The sequence below is a fragment of the Nycticebus coucang genome, chromosome 7 (assembly GCF_027406575.1).
Source record: "Nycticebus coucang isolate mNycCou1 chromosome 7, mNycCou1.pri, whole genome shotgun sequence".
NCBI classification, from domain to species: domain Eukaryota; kingdom Metazoa; phylum Chordata; class Mammalia; order Primates; family Lorisidae; genus Nycticebus; species Nycticebus coucang.
The window spans coordinates 92,216,806-92,235,078 of NC_069786.1; the positions used below are offsets into that span (position 1 = coordinate 92,216,806).

At 34.3% G+C, this 18,273-nt stretch overlaps 1 non-coding gene across 1 annotated transcript; it reads left to right on the forward strand.

The window, feature by feature from the left end:
* Positions 1 to 17,110: 17,110 nt before the first annotated feature.
* On the forward strand, positions 17,111 to 17,217 carry LOC128590971 (U6 spliceosomal RNA). The gene has a single exon (XR_008381429.1). It is a non-coding gene; the product is annotated as a U6 spliceosomal RNA (small nuclear RNA).
* The last annotated feature ends 1,056 nt before the right edge of the window (positions 17,218 to 18,273 follow it).

Below are 18,273 nucleotides of genomic sequence, written 5' to 3' on the forward strand. Positions count from 1 at the left end.
CTATTTTTAATAGTACTTTAAAAATATAAAGGAATATATTTTTGTTTTTGTCAAAATATGAGCACTCTGACTTACCAAAAATCATTCTTTTGCTACTGCAGTCTCTATTTCTTTATATGGAATTACTGAGCAGGGTCTTTTTGCATTTTTAATTATGACATTATTATATTAAATTACACATTCAAATGCCTTAAAATATGTAATTATTTGCCTGTTTATGTTGTGTTTATATTTCTACTGTGTTTAACTAGAATTTACATATTTCAAAACAAATTGAAAGAAAGGAAAAAAATTCCAGGTAGGAGAAAAACATAACATCAATTTGTTTATATCAAGTCTGAATTAAAAGAAAATCTTCAATCAACTTCAGATGCTTCTTTAAGTTTCAAATATTTATTGCACACTTACAAAGTGTCAGACACTATTCAAGGAACTGGACACAAAGCAATAATAAAAACAGGTACAAGTGGAAGAAGGAGAAAGACATGACTCAAATAAATAAACAAAAAATAAAATTGTACTTTAACAAGTGCTATAAGTTCATACACAATCTTAAGAAGATTGATAATATTGGTATTTAACCTAGAATTTCTTTCCTTTTATTTGATAAGAAACTAATTATTTTAAATTTTTTTTTATTTTAAATTATTTTTTACCTGAAGCTAAAACCCAGCTACATTTTAACATGTTTGTTTCCCATAGCAACTATTTCTGAAATGATGTGGCCCATGTTTCCTACATTTCAGAAATTTAACCTATATGGAGAAGAATTTAAAAAGAGAAAACAAATTACTTTCCCCAAAGTTTGACTTGAAGCAATTACATGTAAGGTGAACCCAGCCAAAAAAGAAAAATTTCTCTTGAAATGGTAATGCAATGAACTCCGCAGAGCAAAAGCAATATAATTCAAATACAGACGTACCAACTAAACAACGGTCTAACAATTTTTTTTTCTTCATAGTGGTACAGAAGTGATATATATTCAGTAAAAACCATACTTCAAACTTCCAATTTTGATCTTTACCCAGGCTAGCCATATGTGGTATAATAATCTGTGCATGATTCTGTGCATCAGCGGCAATCCTCTGTTCCCAGTCATCCATGCAACCACGGGGTAAACACCCGAAACGGCGCAGTGCGCTGTGCTGCCAGATGATTTCGCCCAGCTGTAGGCTAATGTATGTGTTCTGAGCATCTTTAAAGTAGACTAGGCTATGATATTCAATAGACAAGGTGTATTAAATGGATTTTTGATTCACAGTATTTTCAACTTACAATGGGTTTATCAGGAAGTAACTTCATCATAAGTTCAGGAGCATCTTCTGTTTTAAAAGAGAGGGCTTACTCAAGCCCTCTCACATTTTTTCACTCAAATGTGAAAAAATAGACCAAGTAAGCAAAACTCCTAGGCACTAAAATCTACTCTTTCTAAACTCCTTAGGGGGCTTAAAATCTCTCAAGTATTTCTAAATTCATTGGTATCAGTATGTCATTTTAAAAGATGATAGAAGTATCTTAAATGTAAAGAGAAGATCTTAAAAATGTGTCTCTCTTTGAGATTTGATTACAACTTTGTATCACTTTGAGGTTTAATTTTGAGTTAGTGTAAAACAATTTCTGAAATATAAATGATACTTGAAATATTTAATTTAAAAATAGACTAAAGAAATAAAATCATAAACATGTCTTTTTTCTCCTATATTATTAGGAGAAATATTAAACTTGCTGAAATGAATTAGATCTCCTTATGAAACAAAACTCTTTTTTTTTGCTTTTTCCTGATTCTAATAGAATAAAAAAGCTAAGTTGCTGTAATGGTGAGACCCAGAGTTGAGTAGATGAAGGAGTTTTCTTATTTCTCTTTTAAATTCCAAGGTTAATAAGCATTTGCCACACTCTCTTCAGTTATTTACCACCCAGATCACTTTCATTGTCCTGCTCTGCTGTCCCTTGAGGTGTGGTTCTTTTTTTTTTTTATTGTTAAATCATAGCTGTGTACATTAGTGCAATCAAGGGGTACAATGTGCTGGTTTCATATACAATCTGAAATATTCTCATCAAACTGTTCAACGTAGCCTTCATGGCATTTTCTTAGTTACTGTATGTAGGCATTTGTATTTTGCATTTAGTAAGTTTCGCCTGTACCCATTCTAAGATGCACCATAGGTGTGGCCCCACCCATTACCCTTCCTCCACCCTAACTCCCCCCCTCACTTCCCCCCGGTTGAGGTGTGGTTCTTATCTGCACTGTCAAAACAAGCTTCAAGAACATCGATGCTCAGCTCACAAGAAGGCAGGTGCAATTGTGTACCTCCAGCGCCTTAAGGCTCACACTCAGAAGTAATACAAGTTACATCTGCTCTCATCTCATGGGAAAGAACTTAGTCACATAAAGACAGTGCAGGAAGGAGGTTTGGAAACCTAGTCCTCAGCTTGTGGGCACATGCCCCACTATAACTTTATTTCTTATCAAAAAAGGAAAAACATATTTTGATGCACATTTAGCAATTTTCCCCATAACGCTGCCTTGTGCTGAATTTATGCTTAACATATTTCTGAATCACCATATTTGTTACTTCAAACATGAACACACACACACAAAATTTTCTGCTCACCATCTTATGCCACCAAAAATATTAGTTTATTCTATAAACATTTATTGAGGAACTACTATATATTGGTACAGCAGCAGGGATGTAGGATATAAAAAATTATATGTCAGGGTGTCAGACTTCCAGAAATTTGTCATCAGGTTGAAATTGACATGTGCCAATACCTGCCTGGGTGATTGAAACAAGTTCAGCATTGAAGGAGTTAAAAATGTTTTTCTGGCATATTAAGTATTTAAGTTAGAGGCAATTAGGAAAAAACAGCAGGTGCAAAAAGATCACTCTGACATTCATGCTATTTCTTAAAAGAAGGAGATAAAATTCCCACGTGAAAGACACCCTCCCTGTACTAGAAAGATGAAACATCCTATCCTTAAGGACAAGCAGTTGAAATAGAGAATTCTACATAAACTTTGTAAAAAAAAAAAAACTCATTTCTTAAGACTTAAGATTCCGCGTATAATTTAGTTGCTTCTTCTCAACTTACTCCTCTTGTCCAGTTCAGTATGTAACCGACTCTGCCTACTTCTTTGGATCTTGACTTCCTTATAAGAGCTCCCAGGCCACATAAAATTTGTATTATGCTTTTCCGCTGTTAATCTGTGGTATATCTTTTAATTCCTGAACCCAGCTGAGACCCTAAAAGAATGTAGGTGAAATTTTTCCACTCTTACAGTTTCTGGCAAATTTTAAGATGGGACCTTAAAAGGCTTGGCTACCCCACTTGTTTTGGAACCTACAGATGAGATCCTAAGAGGCCTGACAAAATCACCAGAAAGTAGGATTTCTTACCAAAGTCACTTCTCCCGGATTTATTCTCTAGTACCCAGTTGAGAGAGAAGACATTTTATCCTTCTTCCTTCTTTTCCAAATTTAAATTGGTAGAAGAAAAACATCTGTAAGAAGTGGTTACAGTGATACTTAATCCATTCCAGAACCCCATTCAAGTTCCAAATAGTTGGAGTTCCAAGACAATTTCCCCCTTTAAAATAACAGAAACTGACGGAGCTAGAACATATTCTTCTTAGTAAAGTATCTCAGGAATGGAAGAAAAAGTATCCAGTGCACTCAGTACTTTTATGAAACCAATTTATAATTACTCACACTTTTTTATGAAAGACAGATCACAACTATAGCCCAGGATGAAGGAGAGAAATGGAGGAGGATGGGAGTGAAGAGGAGAAGTTTGATGGGGGAAAGTAAACGGTGAGACCACACCAACAGAGCATATTGCAAGGGTACAAGTCAAATCTTTCAATAGAACATAAATGTCTTAACACAATAATTAAGTAAATGAGGTGAAAGCTATGTTGATTAGTTTGACGTAAGCACTCCAAACTGTATTAAAAAAATGAACACACTGTACTCCACTAATGCATAGATGTATTCATGATCTATGTGTATATGACTTAATAAAAGGAAAATAAATAAATAAAATAGCAGAAATTGGATGAATCCATTCATGGGTCTCACAAACTCAGATTTTCAAAATGATTTTAACACTAAATACACTGGTGTTAAGGTAAAATATTAACACATAATATTTGAATAAAAATGTAAATTAATACAATTAAAAATATAAAAACCTAAAAATATAAAGGCCTGTTTCATTGCAATTGAACACCTGGTTCTAAACCTACCTGTCACGGTATAAACGCCTTTGTAAACTTTTCTGCTCCATCTGAATTGGACCTGGCAGCTTCTCTGTGCATAACAACACTACTGACCCCAGTCTTTTTAAAAAAGTTCTCTCACCTTTCCTACTGGCTTTAAACCCCTCTTCTTAAGCCCTAGCATCAGCGGTTCCTTTCTCTCCATCATCAGGGAGGACCTTGGCTTTCTCACAAATTAGCCTCAGAAATCACAGCCAGCTGTTTTTCATTAATCCAAACGAGGAGGAATTTTTCTCTCTTTCATACTTTTCGATCTCCTAGAGGTCAGTGTCATATCCCCATCACCACATCAGCTGCTTTGATAGCTTCTTTATTTTTCAAAATCGTACAGTTAGTTTAGACCTCCGGAACACGGCAGCAAGGTCAGCCACACGGGTACCGCTTTCGTGCTCTTGGCGGTAAGATCTTTCTTACCTTCAACTGTAGTTCTAACAGCTTTCCTCTTACACTTTTCTTTTTTTCCTGCTTTTTTTTTTATTAAGTCATTTGTACATAGATCATAAATACATTTATGCTATTATGGGATTCAATGTGTTGATTATTTGTACAAATTGGAGTGCTTACATCCTACTAATCAACATAGCTTTCACCTCATTTACCCCATTACAGCATTAAGACGTTTGTGTTCTACACCTGATAGATCCAACTTGTACTTGCAATGTGCTCCATGGGTGTGGTCCCCCTACTAACCCTCCCTCTATCGAACCCCCCCCAACTTTCCTCTTACTCTTATGTTCCTTGCTACACTTTTCAGGACGCATGGCGAACACACTTAGTTGTTATTATATTAAAAAATAATAACAGGCACAAAAGCATAAAATTAGCAGTGAAAACCACCCAAGACGCTTTCACTACAGCTTCCCACAATGAACTGAACGACCAAGCCGTGGGTGTCCGGAGCGCTGGGGACACACGCACAAAAAACAGGAGAACAGCGCGCTGGGCGTTCGGACCCCAAAGCAGCATTCAGACTTGGGGAAAATTTGCTCAAATTTTTTGTTCAGATTCCACGTTGTTCACATTCTGAGGCATTTGGATTCTGGGGGCAATACTGTATTTGAATTGATACTCTTGTGAATTTTATTCTGGGTACCTGTGGGTTATCCATACATAGTCTCAAAAAAATGGGTCCTTGTTTTTCTTACCTCTGGCTTTTGTGCAATTTGTCATAAGGAAGAAAAGCATAATAAGATTCTCCTTTCTTGTTTTATGTCTTGAGAGTTTGGCTGTGACTAGTGACAATATTCTGTCTGGTTTCTGTCTGGGGGGCGGGGGGATGCAAGTTGCCAAGGTTGCGTCAAGCGGCCGCCTAGCAGACCAGGAGTTTGAAACGCGGGGATATTTCTCATAATCGCCTCAACCTTCATTGCCTTATTAGTAATGAAGGACTTTGCATCATAGCCATTGTTTGGGAGAAACTTCGCATCTTGAGGGGAACTCCATCTTTCGGACTCTATTCGGGGAATACACTGCTGGCAACCAGGATTAAGCTACAAAAGGCTTATTGGTTTTCATCAATAAAAAGGGGGGTTTGGATTTGAATCACAAAGCAGGTATACTTTAGAGAGTCAGACTTTTGTATCTAAACACATTTTTTAGAGAGCTGTCATCATCAACAACTGTCCTATTAGTACACATGGGAAGATTTGCCTTATAGGAAGAAAATAAACACAAACGTAAATTATACATTTATTCAGAAAAATTGGAAAGACCCTAAAAGTTTTACAAGTTCTTGTGACCTGGGACAATTTGGGTACATAAAAAAGCTAGTTTAAATTTGTTGTTTTAATTAAAACTGGCATATCTTCAGAGCTATCAACATACTAATTAAAAAGCATATGTGTATTTAAGACCAAAAATGTATAAGTGTGGTGGCTCACACCTATAATCCTAGCACTTTGAGAGGCCTGAGGTAGGTGAATCACTTGAGCTCAGGAGTTTGAGACCAGCTTGAACAAAAGTAAGGTCACGTCTCTACTAAAAATAGAAAAACTAGCTAGGTATTGTGGCAGGTACTTGTGGTCCCAGCTACTTGGAGGCTGAGGCAAGACAGTCGCTTGAGCACAAGAGTTTGCGGTTGCTGTGAGCTACGATGATGCCATGGCACTCTAGCCACGGTGACAGAGTGAGACTCTGTGTGAAAAAAATATATATATAAAAGTATAAATTCAATCTGAGAACAAGATGTATAAAGAAAAACTAAATTTCTTGATGTATGAAGAACAAAATAGTCAGAAAGAGCCATATGTTTTGACTTTTAGATTCTTTCCTTCTGTGATTTCTTAAAATACTTTCCTGATTTATCTATAAGCAAAAATAACTTAAGGTAACGACTACCTTTGTTTAGTGTTTCACAAAGTTTTCAGGAAGAATTCGAACATTATTTTTAAAACATAGGTGGGATCAAAGTTTGTAAATAAAATTTTCAACAGTAATTATGGTTTTAAAAATATATCTATTAAAACACCAAAATCTTTTTGGTAACTTAAAACCTTAGAGTTATACTTTAAGTTAAATTAAACAACAGTAGCCAGCCACCATGGCTCAGGCCTATAATCCTAGCCCTCTGGGAAGCCAAGACAGAAGGATCAGTTGAGCTCAGGAGTTCAAGATCAGTCTGAGCAAGAAGAGCAAGACCCTGTCTCTACTACAAATAGAAAAATTATCTATGCATCTTGGCCTATAGTCCCAGCTGCTCAGCAGGCTGAGGCAACAGGATCACTTGAGCCTAAGTGTTTGAGATTATTATGAGCTAGGCTGATGCCACATACTCTAGCCTGGGCAACAGAATGAGACTGCGTCACAAAAAATAAAGTAATAAAATGATGGATATTTATTGAATATATGAATCATTTTCAAATAAGATATAATGCTGAAATAATTACTAAATGTAAATTTAATTGTATATACTTTTGGCTTCTTACTACAATAGAACAATAGATATTTTGCTCTGTTAATAAATATTTCCTGTGTGTATTAGTCCATTCTTCATTGATATAAAGGAATATCTGAGGCTGAGTAATTTATAAAGAAAAGAGGTTTATTTGGCTTATCATTCTGCAGGCTGTACAAGAAGCATCTTGCCAGTGTCTGCTTTTGGTGAGGGCATTAAGAAGGCTCCGGTTAGGGTGGAAGGTAAAGAGGGAGCAGGTGTGTCACACAGTGAGCGAAGGAGTCAGAAACAGAGTAGGAGGTGGGGACCTGCTCCCTTAAACAACCAGCTCCCCTGGGAAGCAATCCTTATCCCAGGGACCACTAAGCCATTTATGACCCAAATTCCTCCCACCAGACCCCACATTCAACCCTGGGATCAAATTTCAACATGAGCTTTAAAAAGGGCTGCAGACCTAAACCATAGCGCTGTACCACTGTTGAAAATTTGTGCTATGAGGAAACATTTTTTAGGAGTTATTTATTCACAAATCTATAAAAGATGTTTGTGACTGTTTACTTCTTAGTTTTCTAGTGTTTGGAAGAAATTTATGTCAATAAGAGGAAAGAATTCTAATTAACATATGTAATCAAAACAACCAGAAATATTAGGGGAATCAACTCCGTATACAAAGTACATAAGAAAAATAAGCTTTTTTAAATTTTAAAATTATAAGGTATAATAAAATATACACTTTTGTCAAAAATAGTAATTTGTTTTAATTTGGAAGTTTCTCCCAGGTGTTGTTCCAGAATAATTCAATTAAGAATGAAAACTGAATGGATATAAAAAACTAGAAAGAGCGAGAACAGAAGAGAGACTAATACATAGTTCAGCTGACTAAATTAAATAAATTTATTACAAGGGCTTTTTAGATACGCCTTAATATGAGAAAACTGAAGCAAAACTAAAATTGGGTCTTCTCCATTAAAAAAATATATATATACATATTTTGGAATATTCTTCTGCTCTGGATAAGAGATTAAAGGTGTTTTTCTTTACCTGTAAATAATTTGCTTAGTAATCACAGCTTTTATTTTATTAAAATAATTGCTATGTTTCATATTGTCCTTCTTAGGTTTTCGGTTACTTAAGATCTTAAGTCCTCTCAATATTAAAAGAGCTAAAGTTTTATTCACAACCAAATAACTTTTCTCTATTTGTCTCTGATATTTTTTGTCTCTTTGATATCTGTCTTCATCCACTTTTGTGCTGCTGTAACAGCGTAACACAGGATAGATAATTTATAAGCAAGAGTTTATTTGGCTCACAGTGCTGGAGGCTGAGAAGTCCAAGATCAGGGATCACATATGGTGAAGTCCTTCTTGCTGCATTGTGACATAGTGGAAGGCAGCACAGGGCAAAAGAGTGCTGGAGAAGGAGGAAAGCCAAATTCAGCCTTTATCAGGGTGCCACTGATAATGAACTTACTTTTGCAATAACATTAATCTACCTGTGAGTACCTAGAGGCTTTATGACCTAAACACTTCTTAAAGGTCTCACCTTTCAACACCATTGCACATGAACTTTGAGGCACAAATTCAAACCCTAGCAGCATTTCTTATAATGATCTACAGATTCTGTTTTAATAAAGTATTTTAAACCTTTTGACAAACTTTTCAAAATCAAATCCTACATTAAGTCTTTAGAATTTCAAACTAACTTTGCAATTTTTCTGATGTGTTTCTGAAAGATCTTGAAAAATCTTCTCTTTTTACTCAATATAAAAAGATATTAAACTAATCAGGCTTATTTCATATGTTAAATTATACGGGAAGCATAATCCAAAATATAGTATGTGACCTTCTTTGAGTTATACTTGTACAGATATATCATTAATATGTGTTCTAGAAACTGTATAAAATTCCTGAAAATCTGAAAATTCCTAGTGTAATGTTATAAATCATGATTTGGGTTATTATGTTAAATTGTTGCATGTCACAGAAAATAACCAAATTTCCTGCCAATTGGATCTTTATTGTAATGAACTCTCATCAGATCTCTAACCATGGCCATTTTGTGACTTCACGGTTATTGGTTTACTTTGATTCTTCTCTGAAAACATTTACAATTAGCTACACTCCAAAACCGTTTTAACTTCAGGGATGTTTATGGAAAAGACTCTGGCAAGTGTGCTGGAATATAGGTTTTTGATATCTTTAAGATCATACCGTTGAACTGGGTAAGAATTTCCAGAACTATAATGAAGAACTTAATGGATTCATAAAACTGCTAACTCAAATAAAACAAGAATTAATTGCATGGGAATAAATAAATTAGTGAAGCCTTTTTAGCAATTTTTTTGGTCTGTCTGAACCATTGCTGATTCTTAAATATATAATTTTTCATATTTAAAGAAACTTTTTCTCCTAAGCTAGTATCTATAGCTTACAGCAATTTGGTAAAATATAACTTTGTAAACACATTTGAAACATTTATCTTTGTCTATTCTCTCCAAAATTTAGAAACTATCAGAGAGTATTCAAATTTTCATAGCCATGTGCTTATGTACATTTGTTCAATATAAATATTTTCCTTTATAATAGGACACAATTGAAAACATTATATATATTACCAATTTTTGACTTAAAAGTCATATTTTCACATATGACCAAATAACTTTAAGGAACTACAGTTGACTAGGAATAAATGTTTATAAAGTGCCTTTGAAAAACTAGCCTGACACCTAATTTAAAGGATTCCTGGCCTTGCGGGTGAATAAGGAATATCACTTCTTGGGAGGCCAATGACTCTAAAATTATTTGGGAAATTTCAGGAAGAAAGAAATTCTGTGAAGACTATTGGTATTACAGATAAAGTTTGTTGGCGAGTCCTTGGCTTGTCTTCCTATCTTCAAGAGGTTTTAATAATCTAATCTAAAATTCCTTATTAAAAGCCAGCAAAGCAAGCCTTAAAAAGTTTGTATAGTCAATCCCTATTTTTGCAGCACTTACATAAAAATTAGGCCAAATTTTATAAAATCAAACTTATTTTCCAAGAAAATTATATTTATCTTCATTATCTTTCATAAAAATAGAGGTCTTATGGGTAATAATTTCTACATTTCAATAAAAATTATAACACATCCATATGGGATGTTGGATAGTGTCATGTTCACTGACTTTGAACTTTGTAAACAGGCTCCCGTCATTTTGTACAGTCCATCAATAATTAACATTTCCAATTTCTCATTTTTTTTGAAACAAGGTCTCACTATGTTCCTTAGGCTGATATCAAATTCCTGGTATTACGTGATCGTCCCACCTCAGCCTCTCATTTAGCTGGAACTACAGGCAAAAGCCACCACATCTGCTCTCACCTTTCTGAAGTGGAATCACTAAAAACTAAAACTGACCCCCCTCTTTTTTTGAAGGTCTGCAAAATAATGCTGAGCAATTTGATACAGACTTCAGGAAAAATCTCCACAACAGAAACATCTGGGGCCTGTTGTCATATAGGACACTGAGATATGGCTGGAGACAAACTGAAGAATGCTTCAAATTCAACCTCTAGAAATCTTCTCAACTGACTGCTCTTTGTACTCAAAAATTGGGTGGGTTGATAACTTACTTCCATGATCACCACTATTAATCAATCTTTGTGAGTTTTTTGTTTGTTTTTTGTTCCTTTGCTTGTTTCCAAAGAAATGCATCCTAGAAATGCATTTCAGGCCTAACTTAGATGGAAGTCCACCTTCAACATCACCTTTTAAAATGAGACTCACCTGTTTATCTAGACTACACTACTCATATTACTAAGAGACTGAGTCAAAAAGATACTGGACAATATATTTAGATTTGATCTTTTCTGTTTGTTCCAATTTATGTTCTTTTCTCCCTTTGTAAATATCTTGCCACTCAGCTATCAAGCCAATTCTTCTCTTCAAAGCCACCAAGTCAGTCTCCTTAGAAGTTTCAGACATGGGCATAAAGGAGATAAAAATATATAACTCTGCCATATTAACGCTTTAAGTTAAAGGCATTTAAAAAAACAGCAAGTGCAAAAAAGACCACTTTAATCTTTGTGCTATTTCTTCAAAGCAGAAAATGAAATTCCCTCCCTGTACTAGAAAGATACAACTTTCTTATCCTCAAGGACAAGAAGTTGAAGCCAAGAAAATTCTGAATAGACTTGTGAAAAATTACTCATATTTTTTGAGCCTCCCCTCTTTGTTTATGTATTTATTTGCATTTAGAAGTCAATGGAGAATTTATTCCAGGGTAATATACTTCAAAATACTATAGAACTATACAAATTAACTGACAATGTGTGAAAAGAATGTTTTACAGAGTTATTCAGTAAATTGTATTGTAGGTAACAATAATTAAATACAAAAATTAATTTAATTTAAATCCAAAACAGTATTGTGTTTGCTATAATTAATATAAGATTCCAATTAACAGATACTATCAGTAAGAATTGTCCATCTAAATAAACAAATATGTAACTTCTTAAGGCCCATGTTGTTTCTTATTTACACTTAGAAATTTACACATTTCCTAGCCTGTAAAAAGATTAAACAAGAATGTGATATCTCCATTTTCACACAATGTATTTTCTAAGCTCAAACTACAATTCGAACAATGTTTTACAACCTCGTTGCTCCTCCACTTCATTTATTTAATCAGTAAATAAATAACTAACTCTACTCATTTGGATCTTTGTTTCCTTATGAGGGTTCCTATGCCACATAAAGCTTATAGTATGCTTTTCTTCTGTTAATCTATGTTATATCAATTTAATGCTCCAAACTCAGCTGAGCCTTTAAGAGACGGAGGTGAAATTTTTGTGCTCCTACACCATTTAATACTAGCAAAACTCACATAACAAGTCTGTACTCTCTTTATAAAGATTAGAAAAATCTGAAGTTGTGGAAGTTAAATAATACAAATCTAAATGCCAGAACCCAGATCTATCTTTTCCAAAGCTAGTTTTACTTGCTACATACACATAATGGAGTTTCATTTACATAAAAAATCAAATCAAACATTCGAAAACCAGAGATCTTCCACAGGATTAAATTTTGTTAAGAATTTTGTCAAGAATATAAGCAATGAAGGGGTTCATGCAGAGCAGATTATATCAGTTAGCTGCAGAATTTATATGACAATTTGCAGGAAGCCATCCACATAAATCCACAGTTTTGTTTACTATACCAATCATGGACAATTAAGTACATACTGGTAAAGATTCTACAGATAAGAACTTCCTGCTAGTAAACATCATTGATGTGTTTGCCAGGAAATCTGTCATTAACATGTTATAAGGAGATTAGATCTGGTCACCTATCTTCATTCTTTCTAAGGGTAACATATCCCCTAATACAACCCAGCAAGAGAATGGATTACAGACCTGCTGTGTTAATCATTTAATTCCCTCTAGGAGTTCTAGTTTCTTCATTCCAAATTTCCTCTCTCTCCAATTCTATTCATAGTTAAATGAACTTAGCTACAGAAGTATGAACTTCTACACAAATATAAATGTTTTCAAAAACTGTTTCACAAAAAAAATTTATGAGATTGTATAAGTATCTGTCATAGCTGTTTTATAACCCAATTATTTCACTTCAACCAATTTTAAAAGATAACATTTCTCCATTTAAGGACATAGTGAATAAAGGGGGCAGAAAGCTATTTCATGATATCCTTCTCAGAGCAGAGCCAGAAGCTTCAAACCAAAACTCAAGTTTTCACAAAATTTCGCTATAGCAATGAATCAAACCACAGGTATTCACAGCTGGTATTTTTAGTGACCTAGAAAAAAATGAAGAAAGAACTGTATGTGAATGCAAATGAAAACAGAGAAATGTGTAAAAAATTATAATTACTTTTTCTTAGTGCATCTATATTCACTCAGATAGGGTCTCTAGGTTCACATAAATCAGTTCACCTCATTGGCCATCATGGAGAGGTTAAGAACCTACTGAGAGAATTAGAAGCTCTGAACTGAGACTGCATGAAGTCTACAGCTTCACTTCATCCAGCCTTGAGAGGCAGTGCTGCTACATTCCAGAAAATTAATTTTCCACCTAATGATTTCCTTTGGTTTTCCCATAGTGGGACATTTAAAAGCCTACAGATTCCTCAAGAATTTAAAGAGCTGTAGGCTATGTTCACTCACCTACTTCTAACACAGCCCAAGAAACCCTGAAATTAAGGGCACAGGAGTGGTGATGACTTGAAGTTATAAGAATGAAGGAGCCCTTTGAAGAAAAATATATAAAGAGAAAATCAGTGGGCTGAAATAAATCTTGATTAATGCTTTCATTTAAGAGATGAGGAGAATAAGAAAGTCTTATATATATATTCACCTTTTAAATGAGTGTGTTCAGAAAAGGTAACTATGAGGATAAGACTGGATCAAAGGAGCATGAGCAAAAGAAAGTCAATAATGTCATGTTTCAGAAAGGACAAGGAAGATACGGACTGAAGGGAAAATTAAATGTGACAATTTGTTTATGGGTGACAAGAAAGAGACTACATTTGAGTAGGAGGAGCGAGAAATCAAGTTTTCAGAAGGTCAGCATTTGTGACAAAGCATGTCAACCTATTTTTTGAAGAATACTGAGGTGAAAGGGAAGAAATCATTTTTTAATTTATCCTACTAATATTTTTACCTTTGACCTCTACCAAAAGGTGTATCTAATTTGCAAATCCTATTTTTCCCTGTACATTTATTGAAAAACAAATTCTTCTAAAACATGTATAGAACTGAAGAATGAAATTAAACAATATTTTAGCAAGCTAGAACTGGTCCCTGGACTCGCATCTATTCAACCAGAAAGATTTCACAGACCTTTTATCTCAACCATGGTATACACAAGCTTTCACTAAAGGAATTCGGTATTCTATTTCCCCTAAGAATTATGTCTTTTAATTGCAAAGGAAAAGAATATGGTTACTTTAGCTGATAATTTAAAACTCAAATTAACTGCATCTAATTTTTATTTTAAACATATTCACAAAACATTTATCTTACCTTATATAACAAAAGAAAAATATTAATCTGATCCAGGAAAGTGACATAGTTTAGAATTCCTAGATTGGGAACTACAAAGATAAAAGGAATGAACTGAAGAGATAAATCTGAAGTGAGTAGAAAAAAGCATTGGAAAGCTATAGATTGTGGGAGGAAATTATCATTCTCCAACCAAAAAAGAGCACAGCCCAATTTAACATTAAAGCACTAGGAAAGGCCTATTTGCCTCTTCTTTGTCACAACAGTGGGGGCCCATTCATTGCCTATGCTGAGCGTATCTTGCTCTATGACCTTATGCCTTGCTCTTACTCTGCAAACCTATCTTTCTCTTTCTTAGTAAACTTTGTTTCTTGTTTGCCTTCTGTATTTTTTCATATTGAAAAGATAACACTGCTCCAAGAGCCAATAATAAATGAGAATTGAAAAAAAAAACACAATGTAAAATTGTGTTAATTGAGTTAATGCTGGTAGCCATTATGAAAGAAAAGCAGCAAGGGGTCATAAATTAGACACAGAGACAGAATAAACACAAGATTATAGGATACAAATTAAGGTATTTTTGACCTACGCAAAGAGCCAAATGCTAATATATGACTAGTCATAGCAACTCATTAATGGTACTTTAACTAAAATTTTATTCGAAATTAATAACAACTGATACCACCAAAATACAAATCTTACCTGAAACTACCATGAACATCTCCTGTGCACACAAAGATTTTAGAAAATCTAAAACGAAAAAGAAAGAAAGTATGAATTTCTGGAGACATGTAACCTACCAAGCTTCAATCAGAAAGAAATAAAAATCCTGAACAGACCAACAATGAGCAATGATATTGATTCAGTAATGAAAAATATCTCCACGACAAAAATGTTAGGACCAGATGGATTTGCAGCTGAATTCTACTAGACATACAAAGAAGACTTGGTACCAATCCTACTGAAACTCTTTCAAAAGATTGAGGAAGAGGGAATCTTCCCTTACTCATTCTAGAATCCAGTATCATCTGCTTACCAAAGCAAGGAAAGGACACAACAAAAAAAAGAAAACTACAGACCAACGCCCTTGATAAACAAGAATCCTCAATAAAATACTAGCAAACCAAATCAAAAGATTTCATCCCAGGGATGGAAGGATGGTTTGCCATTCACAAATCACTAATGTCATAAGCCACATAAACAGAATTAACAATAAAAAGCATATAATTACCTAAATAGATGCAGAAAAATTTGATAAAATTCAATCAGCTTCATGATAAAAAAAAAAACCCTCAACAAACTAGGTATAGAAGGAACATACCTCAAAATAATAAAAACCACATATAAAAAGCCCACATATAATATCATACTGAATGGGGGAAAGTTGAAAGCATTTCCCCCAAGAACTGAAATAATATAAGAATGTCGACTTTTACCACTTCTATTCAACTTCACACTGGAAGTCCTAGTCAGAGAATCAGGCCAGAGAAGGGAATTAAAGGCATCCAATTTTGAAAATAGAAATTGAATTATTTCTTTTTGCTCAAGAAAGCCCTATGGACTCCTCCACAAGATTCCTAGGTTTGACCAGTGAATTCAGCAGTCCCAGGTCATATAATCAATACACAAAAATAAATAGCATTTTAATACACTAATAAGAACCAAGCTGAGAACCAAATCAAGAATTCAATTCTACAATAATAGTTGCAAAAAAGTAAAATAAAATGCCTAAGAGTATCTTTAACTAAGTAGATGAAAGATCTCTTCAAGGAAAACTACAAATCACTGATAAAAGAAAAGGTAAGTGACACAAACAAACAGAAAAACATCCCTTGCTTATGAATTGGAAGAATCAATATAAAATGATCTTGCTGCTCAAAGCAATCTACAGATTTGATGCAATTGTTATCAAAATACCTTGTCATTTAGTATAGAGTATAAATGTCTTAACACAATAACTAAGTAAATGAGATGAGGTATATATTGAACAGTGTGATGTAAGCATTCCTAATTCTATATGAAATCAGCACATTGTGCCCCATAAATGCATTAATGTATACATGAATAAAAAAAAGAAATATACTTACCCAAGATAGCTTAAAAAAAGAAAAAAATGCTATGTCATTTTTAACATAATTCTTAAAATCCTAAAATTCATGTGGAACCAAAGAAGAGCTAGAATAGCCAAAGTAATTGTAAGCAAAATCAAATCTGGTGGCATCACGCTGACTTCAATTTATACTATTCATCTATTGCAACCACAAGACCATGGCGTTGACATAAGAGAAGACGTAAACCAATGGAAAGTAATAGAGAACCAGAACCTACAACCAATTGATTTTTGACAAAGAAAACAAAAACTTATACTACAAAATAAACATCTTATTCAATAAACGGTGCTGGGAAAGCTGGATAACCACATGCAGAAGAATGAAACTGGATCCCTTTACCTTTATCATATATAAAAATTAACTCAAGATGGATTAAAGATGTACTTGTATATTTAAGAACTGGAACCATAAAAATATTAGAAGAAACACTAGGAAAAACTATTCTGGACATTGGTCTAAGTGAAGGTTTTATGACCAAGACCCCAAAAGCAAATACAACAAAAAGTAAAATAAATAAATGATATTTAAATTAAAAAGCTCTTCACAACAAAAGAAAGACAATCTACAAAATGCAAGAAATTATTTGCAAGCGATATATTTTACAAAGAACTAATATTAAGAATCTATGAGGAACTCAAACAACTCTGCAAAAAAAAAAATACCATTAAAAAATGAGCAAAGATATGAAATTTTTTCAAAAGAAATAGCCAACAAACATATGAAAAAGTGCTCAACATCCCAAACCATCAGGGAAATGCAAATTAAAACCCTAATGAAATGCCACTTTACTCCTGTCAGACTCCTGCCATTATTAAAAAGTCAAAAAGTGGGCTCACATCGGCAGCACATATACTAAAATTGGGACGATACAGAGAAGATTAGCATGGCCCCTGCACAAGGACAACATACAAATTTGTGAAGCATTCCACGTTTTATTAGGAGGACATCCCCCCACCCCACCGGCAATTGAAGCAATACCAAAACTATATTACTGGGATATGATGAAGCTAAAAAGCTTTTGCACAGCTAAGTAAAGCAAACAGACAGCCTTCAGAATGGGAGATTTTTGCAGGTTATGTTTTTGACAAAGGTCTGATAACTGGAATCCACAGAGAACTCAAACTAATCAGTAAGAAAAGAATAAACAACCCAATTTCTTTATGGCAATAGACTTGAACAGAAACTTCTCTGAAGATGATAGGTGCATGAAAAAATGCTCATCATCTTTAATCATCAGAGAAATGCAAATCAAAACCACTTTGAAATATCACCTAACTCCAGGAAGATTAGCCCACATAGTAAAATCCCAGAACTGCAGACATTGGCGTGGATATGGAGAGAAAGGAACACTTCTATACTGCTTGTGAGACTGCAAACTAATACAGCCTTTTTGGAAAGAAGTATGGAGAATTCTCAAGTATCTAAAAGTTGGTCTACAGAGATGTTGGCGTGGATGTGGAGAAAAGGGAACACTTCTACACTGCTGGTGGAAATGCAAATTAATACATTCCTTTTGGAAAGATATACGGAGAACACTCAGAGATCTAAAAATAGATCTGCCATTCAATCCTGTAATTCCTCTGCTGGGCATATACCCAGAAGACCAAAAATCACAACATAACAAAGATATTTGTACCAGAATGTTTACTGCAGCCCAATTCATAATTGCTTAAGTCATGGCAAAAGCCCAAGTGCCCATCAATCCACGAATGGATTAATAAATTGTGGTATATGTACACCGTGGAATATTATGCAGCCTTAAAGAAAGATGGAGACTTTACCTCTTTCATGTTTACATGGATGGAGCTGGAACATATTCTTCCTAGTAAAGTATCTCAAGAATGGAAGAAAAAGTACCCAATGTACTCAGCCCTACTATGAAACTAATTTGGGGCTCTCACATGAAAGCTATAACCCAGTTACAACCTAACAATAGAGGGAAGTGGGAAAGGGAGGGGAGGGAGGAGGGTGGTGGGTAGAGGGAGGGGGAT